The sequence below is a fragment of the Crocuta crocuta genome, unplaced genomic scaffold (assembly GCF_008692635.1).
Source record: "Crocuta crocuta isolate KB4526 unplaced genomic scaffold, BGI_CrCroc_1.0 scaffold92, whole genome shotgun sequence".
Taxonomy (NCBI): Eukaryota; Metazoa; Chordata; class Mammalia; order Carnivora; family Hyaenidae; genus Crocuta; species Crocuta crocuta.
In genome coordinates this window covers 1,641,601-1,649,197 of record NW_027528804.1, presented here as the reverse complement: position 1 = coordinate 1,649,197, position 7,597 = coordinate 1,641,601, and the positions used below count along the sequence as shown (strand labels likewise).

The following is a 7,597-nucleotide window of genomic DNA, read 5'->3' as shown; positions in this document are numbered from 1 at the left end:
GAGTGTTGCTATTAGATCATGCCTGCCTGATCCACAAGGAAGCGAGTATGATGTGAGTAGTGGGGTGGGGAGGACATGGAGAGCGAGAGGAAAGCGAAGATGGGGATGGTGAGCGAGAGCAGGCTTCTCAGGCCTTGGATTCTGGTCTCTTTTCTAAAAAAAATGAGGAGATATTGCTGAATTTTGAACAAAGAAGTGACCTGATTTTTACAGGATTGCTGTGGGTGCTGGGTTGAGAAGAAACCATAGGGGGCAACAGAAGAAGTCGAGGAACAGTTGCGGAAATCCAGGTGAGAAATGATGGAGGCTGGGACCACGTGGTCGCAGTGGCAGTCATAAGAAGTGGTCAGCACTGCATTAATTTTGAAGGTATATTCAGAGGATTCCATAATAATTGGGGATGTAGATTGGGAGAGGGATAAGTGAGTCCAAAGGAAGCAAAGAAGTAGCCTTAAAAAGGAAGGAAATTCTCAAGTATTCTATAACGTGGACGAAGGTTACACAAAGTAAAGCAAGCCAGTCGCAGAAAGGCATTATACTGTTTGATTCCATGTATATGAGGTCTCTACAATAGTCAGATTCGGAGACAGAAACTGGAAGGCTTGTTGCTATGGCTGGGGGTGAGGGAAATAGAGAATTGTTGCTTAAGGGATATGGAGTTTCAGTTTTTCAGGATGCAAAGGGTTCTGGAGATTCTTTGCATGAAAGTGTGAACGTACTCACCACTACTGACCTTTATGTGTAGAAATTATTAAGATGATAGGTTTTATGATATGCGTATTTTACCATAATTAAACATTTTTAAAGTTTGTTTTGTTTTGGTTTTTTTAGGAAGCAAATGAGGGGTCCCTGGGTGGCTCAATCAGTTAGCCATCAGACTCTTGATTTCAGCTCAGGTCACAAACCCAGGGTCGTGGGATCCAGCCCTTCATCGGGCTCTGCGCTGACTGTGGAGCCTGCTTAAGGTACTTTCTGTCCCTCTCCCCCACTCATGCTCATTCTCTCTCTCTAAAATATCAATCAATCAATCAAAAAAGGAAGGAAAGGAGGAAGGAAGCAAGTAAACTCTAAGTCAAAGATGACACCAAGTATTTTAGCCAAAGCAAATGAAATAATGGATTTTCCAAGCTTAGAGAAACCTACTCCAGGTGTCAGTACTCATCCCTACCAAGAAATTCTCAGAAAAATCAGATGATAGTTCTCTACAGTCTGAGGAATGTTGATTCTCCATCCATGTCATAGCATTTGTACTTTTAGTTAAATTCCTCTCTAAGAGGAGTTTAATATATTGTTTCTGGGCCTTGCTTCTTGGTGTTCCTGCTTGTACCTCACTTTGTTATCTTCTATGTGCAAACAGTGAGTAAGTACATGCTCCTATCTTAACCATTCTAGTTTAGTATCAGCATGATCATGCAGTTCCACATTTCTATAAATGCATAACAGCAATCACTATGCTTTATTTCTCTATTTTGCTCACTTATTAACATCATGTGTCATTACCTCATATTCCAATCCATGGCTGTGTCTTAACTTCTGCCTATTATAGTGACTCTTGACAACTTTTATAAGAAAATCTCTTTGGGGTGCCCAGGTGGCTCAGTCAGTTGAGCATTGGACTTCAGCTCAGATCATGACCTCACGGTTTGTGAGTTCAAGCCCACTGTCAAGCCCCGGGTCGAGCCCCGTGTCAGGCTCTGTGCCGACACCTCGGAGCCTGGAGCCTGCTTCAGATTCTGTGTCTGCCTCTTTCTGCCCCTCCCCAACTTGCACTCTGTCTCTCTCTCTGCCTCTTAAAGCTAAATAAACATAAAAAAAAAATAAAAAAAGAAAATGTCCTTAACATTATTACTTCCAAGAACCAAACATTTTATCAAGTACCTAGCATCTTGGTGTTGCTTTCTCCCTTTTTCTTCACTGATTTTACCCTACCAGGGGCATGAGGCTTTAATATCACACTTGAATCTCACTGCTGCTTTCCTGCCTGAATCACCATGGCTTGAGCTATATGTGTATATGTAAGCTCCCCTGACTGTTTGCTCTAGAGGAGACTCTTTCTGCTTCTTTGGGACCATCGGCTTTGGCTAAAAGGAATATGTTAGAGAGGTTGCTGGGGAGGAGAGGAGGTGGGTGTTGCTCTGACCCATGGTAGTCAAAAATGTCAGTACAAAACATTCATTTCAATTAGTAATATTACTGGGACTTTTACCTTCAGTGTTTCTGTAAGAGATTTTCTGAATTCTTTGGAACAACATCATCAATTAAAATGACAGTTGTGTTTTCTGTTGGATTGGCTCACACACCCTTGATTCCTGCCTTTTTTCTAGAGTGCCTTTTTATACTGTTGCAGAGTCTAGAAAACAAAGAGCATTATTTCTCAGACCCCAGTGGATCAGGGTTCTAAAAGCAAATTGGGTTCCATCAGTTATATGTGATCAAGTAGATTTAGAAGGGAGAAATGCACACGAAGCTGTATTTCGCTTCTTTGGACTATTTTATGAAAGGCAGTTTCTGTGGTGGCAATTTTTTTTTTTTTTTTTAATTTCAGCCTCCTGATCCCTGAGTGACAGCTATGAGATATGTTTTGGAATTCAATACTGCAAGCCTAGCAGGAGAGGTTTCAGGAGAGTTCCCATGGCTGTCGATTCTGAGTTGCTCCTCGAGGATCATCCTAAGAGCTCATCGTTCAGCTGTGCCAACAAGCCTCTAGCGGTTTGCAAGCATAGAGCTTGCTGTATGAAACCCCTGCCTCCCTAACATGCAGTGGTTTCCTGTTTTCAGAAATGAATACTGAGCAATGCATACCCACATATGTGCAAAGAGATGTGTTCAAAGTTGTTCATTGTAGTGTTGTTAGTAATGACAAAAAGCTGAATATCAATATGTAGAGACTTTAAATAGGTATCATAGCAACTATACAGAGAATTAGGGATTTTTAGGTATTAATGTGGCATAATCTCCAAGTTGTGTATTTAAATTTTTTTAATGTTTATTTTTGAGAGAGAGAGAGAGAACGAGCAAGCGAGCACAATGGGGGAGGGGCAGAGAGAGAAGGAGACACAGAATCTGAAGCACACTCCAGGCAGAGCTGGAGCTCATGACCTAAGCTAATAATGTCAAGAGTTGGGTGCTTAACCAACTGAGCCACCAGGCACCCGATACATCATAGTTCTTGCTTACTTCCTTTTGAGGGGTGCTTTGATAATCAGCAGAGAATATGTCAATAAATAGAAATCACCTACAGATTACTCCTCTTCTCAGAGCTCAGATGAGCAAAGCCATGTGCCCTTGCACAGGAGGAAAGAAATATTCCCTCCAGAGGGTTCTACCTCCCCGCTAAGCCCTCCAAAAGTTAAGGGACACTAATTTATTTCCACTAGTTTGTTGTTATACTCAAATAATTTTGTGGTTGGAGAAAACTCACAGTATTCATTATGAATAGACTGTTTTGATTTTGCACCTATGAGTTCTACAAGGAAGTACAAGAAATCAGAATCATAGAAGATAGTATTGGTATGGTATTGGAAAATGCGCCTCTCCCAGTGTATGGCCAAATTGATCTGTTCAATATCAATTATTGTATAGTACATTATTTCTTTGTAGAAAACATGATAAGCTGTTCCTAGGGATCAGAAGAGGCACTCCAGTGAAAAGTCTGTGGGAGCAACTAAATTCATGTGTATGATATCACTTTAAAATATTTTAACAAAGTCTTTGGTGGGTGTTAATATGTCCCAAACCTTTTTTCCTGAAAAACCTAGCTTCGTTAAATTAGAAACATTACTGCTGCTTCTGTGTATTCTCTTGGGCTAAGGACCTATGCTCATTTTACAAAGAAGAACTGTGAATAGAAAGGAAGGAAATTAGTGGTCTGTCAATCACTTTGTATAGTTAAATGCTAAGTATAAAACCTTTGAAAAATATCAGTTCTTGTTCAGGTTTAAGATTCAAATTCAAGTTTTAGGGACTTAATTTTCTCACTAGGGGCAGGAAAGTCTTAGTGCAAGATATTAGTTTTAGCCCATCTTGTTTGTACACCTTTTCTTAATAAAATCTAAAAAGTAAATCCTAGATTTTAAAAAAAATCTTAAGAATAATTAGATGTATCCACTGTAATTTAGTCTATGCTTTACCAAAGTCAAATATGGTTATCTGTATGCATATGCATATCACACAGAAAGTAACAATTATCCCCATGGACCACATCAGTGCTGCTAACACTCCCTCACAGATCTCATAACAACCGGTTTGACCACCACATAAAATGGCTGATGGCTTAAAGAATTTCTCACTAGGGATATGGAAATCCGAAGGGAAATACAAGTGACTGAAAGTCTAATGAGAACTACATAAGCCTCTGATACTGAAGTCCTCAGAGCAGGCCTAATTCCTCTGCCAGTTTCTCCAGTTTGACCACCCATTCCAGACAGACCCTGCCATCCTATCTGCATGTCCTATGGTCCCCTATGTAGCTAGAGTCAGGTTGTTGCGTGCAAACAGAATTCCTGAGCAGAGCCATTATCCATATAGATGCCTAGATGTGCCCCTGTATTACGTATGGCTGTCATTACAAAATAGTTTTCTTGACAAGTAGAGTCCTCCTCACTAAAGAAGTGATAAAATGCTTAGCTGGAGTAACTAAGAGGGATTTTGCTGTGAAAAAAAGATGGCAATGGTTCTTAAGGTTTGAATAAATATTTTAATCTCTTTGAGCCTCAACTTCCTGACCTGGAAAATGGGCATAACAGGGGCGCCTGGGTGGCTTAGTCGGTTAAGCGTCCGACTTTCGCTTAGGTCATGATCTCGCGGTTCGTGGGTTTGAGCCCCGCGTCGGACTCTGTGCTGACTGCCAGCTCAGAGCCTGGAGCCTGTTTTGGTCTGTGACTCCCTCTCTCTCTGACCCTCCGCTGCTCACCCTCTCTCTCTCTCTCCTAGAAATAAATAAAACATTAAAAAAAAAAAGAAAATGGGCATAATAATACCTGTTTCAAAGATTTATTATGAGGATTAAAGGTCTTTAGGTAATAGACTCTCCTTCTGTACTGGAACCACTTATTATATCATCTCTTTCTTCATCATTGTTACCCTGCATGCGTCTATGTGGTCACCATTACACACCAGAGTGGGACAACGGTTACTCTGTCAGACCAGAATTGATATTGTATTTGCTCAAAGTTCAGACTTCAAAAAGAATAGCTTAATTCAACTCTATTTTGACTGTAACCATTTCATATCTTATAGGTCACCCTATCTGCATGGAATGCTGATATTCCACCAAGTAAACTATGTAAACAAAATGGCTTGCCACAATTGTTCTCTACCTCACGCAGCCCTGAGAATTATTTTTTAGACCACTCAGGATTTTAGCAGGAAGAGAACTACTTCTGGATTAACTACTACCAAGAAAAGTACTCCCTTAATACTTGGAGATATTTTGCTCTTCCTTTCTGGATTTTGTTTCCAAAGTCCCTCTCATTTTACTCCAGCAACAGTGTATAGTTAAGCCAGCCTCAGAAATTACACAAAGCCAATAGAAGTATGACTACTGACTTCAATATTTTTGGCATGTTGATGGATCCACCCACAATGTTTGCTTCACTTTGAAAATAATTTTTACCCTATCCTAGATGGTTGCCAAAGACATTTCTGCCCAAAATCTTTGAGTCAGAGGCTGTATGTAGGCAGAGTTTAATCTGCTGTATGAACTCATCCATGTTAATTGACACTTTTGGGTCCATGACTCACCATGCCGTGTCAATTTCTATGAATACTCCTTTGTTAGTGTGTACATTGAAAGGAGTGATCAATATGCTCAACTGTAATATTGGATAATTTTATTTCACTTTCACTTCCTTTTTTTACACTGTTTTATCTATGGCAAATGACCACTTCCATTGCTTCTAGCAAAAGAATAATGTAAAATGAAACATTTCTCTCCAAGTTCTCACTGCCAACTTTCTTCTAGCTTATGCTTTTGCTGCTTTCTAAAAAAAAGTTTGTTTATTTATTTATTTAGAGTGAGAGTCAGAGAGCAGGAGAGGGGAAGTGAGGGAAGAAGAGAAAGAATCTCAAGCCGGCTCTGCTCTGTCAGCACAGAGACCAATGTGGAACTCGATCTGACAAACCATGAGATCACGATCTGAGGTGAGATCAAGAGTTGGACGCTTAACCAGCTGAACCACTTGGGCATCCCTTTTGCTGCTTATTAAAAAATGGTAGTACAAATTGGTTTTGTGTTTTTATTTTGGTTGATTTTACTTAGTAAAAGCAAAGATTAATACTGGTAAAGGTGGGTCATTTGAAAAATGGTAGTGATTAGTAATTCTTAAGTAGAAGAATTGTGAAGTTTATTATTAAATCAGAATGGGGGTAGGAAACCATAAGCATAAATCATCACTGAATCTATGAAATAGAAGAATTAGAATGAATTTATTGGTTTTTCAAGGAAATTATTCAAGGAGGAAGACGGGATTTTTTACTGCTTTTTTCAATTTTGATTCTTAAAAAAGGTAGAATAGAAATAGAAATCTTAGAATAGAAATTGGAAATTTAGCAGGTAACTCCCCTTGCTTTAAACCTATATTTAGCAAACAACCCTTCCTAATTATTACGTGATTTCCTGAATTCTTGTACATATTCAAATCCCAGATCAGTGCACCACACAGAGGAGGGTCTCAATAAATATTTGTCAATGGAAAAAGAAATAAAGAAGGATATACAAAAATGACGTCTGTTATGTCATCATTTATCATGTGGGAATTGTAAGTAAAAGAGTCAGACAAACTCAGTGGAATTCTTCATCACTACAGACGACTAAAAGTGGATGATACAGAGTGACCTGAAAATTAAACAAAGTTTTAAGACATTTTGAGGAAGTAAACATTAGCTATTAAATGCTTGTATCAAGAAACATTTATTTACCACCTATTATTCTTAAAGAATCATGAAAAGAAACTCAAAAAAATGAATGGGCTGCTCTATGCCCAGCAAAATCTGATGAAGATGGCAAATAACAATTACATATAAAATGCAACAAAAGCAAAAACCTATATGAAATATTCCTGTTTAAATATATGAGTCGGGGTGTTTGGGTGGCTCAATTGGTTGAGCATCCAACTTCAGCTCAGGTCATGATCTCACAGCTTGTGGGCTCCAGCCCTGCGTCAGGCTCTGTGCTGACAGCTCAGAGACTGAATCCTGCTTCAGATTCTGTGTCTTCCTCTCTCTGCCCCTCCCAAGCTTGCACTCTGTCCCTCTCTCTCTCAAATATATATAAACATTAAAAATAATAATAGTAACAAATAAACAAATATATAAGAGTCATAGTGAGGAAGAAATTGGTAAGTCTGGGATTAAGGAAGAATTCTGGAAATACAATAGTCAGCTTGCACCATATTAATTATTTTTCCCAAAAGAAAAAAAATAATTTATGGAGAAAAGCACTATTAAAGTATAATTTAATAAAAAAGTAAAAATCAGGATTTCATGCAACTATGAAATGAACATGTCAAAGATTTTATTCAATTCATTAATTAGTGGAGAACTAGTAAAACGTTATGACCAGGTCAAAGAGCATTTGAGAAACTATTCAGATGTGCAA

The 7,597-nt window shown here is 38.8% G+C and overlaps 1 long non-coding RNA gene across 1 annotated transcript; it reads left to right on the top strand.

Moving 5' to 3' along the window:
* The first annotated feature begins 211 nt into the window (after positions 1-211).
* On the top strand, positions 212-3,204 carry LOC144224625 (uncharacterized). Its single transcript, XR_013333097.1, has 3 exons — positions 212-290; positions 832-965; positions 2,546-3,204. It is a non-coding gene; the product is annotated as an uncharacterized LOC144224625 (long non-coding RNA).
* The last annotated feature ends 4,393 nt before the right edge of the window (positions 3,205-7,597 follow it).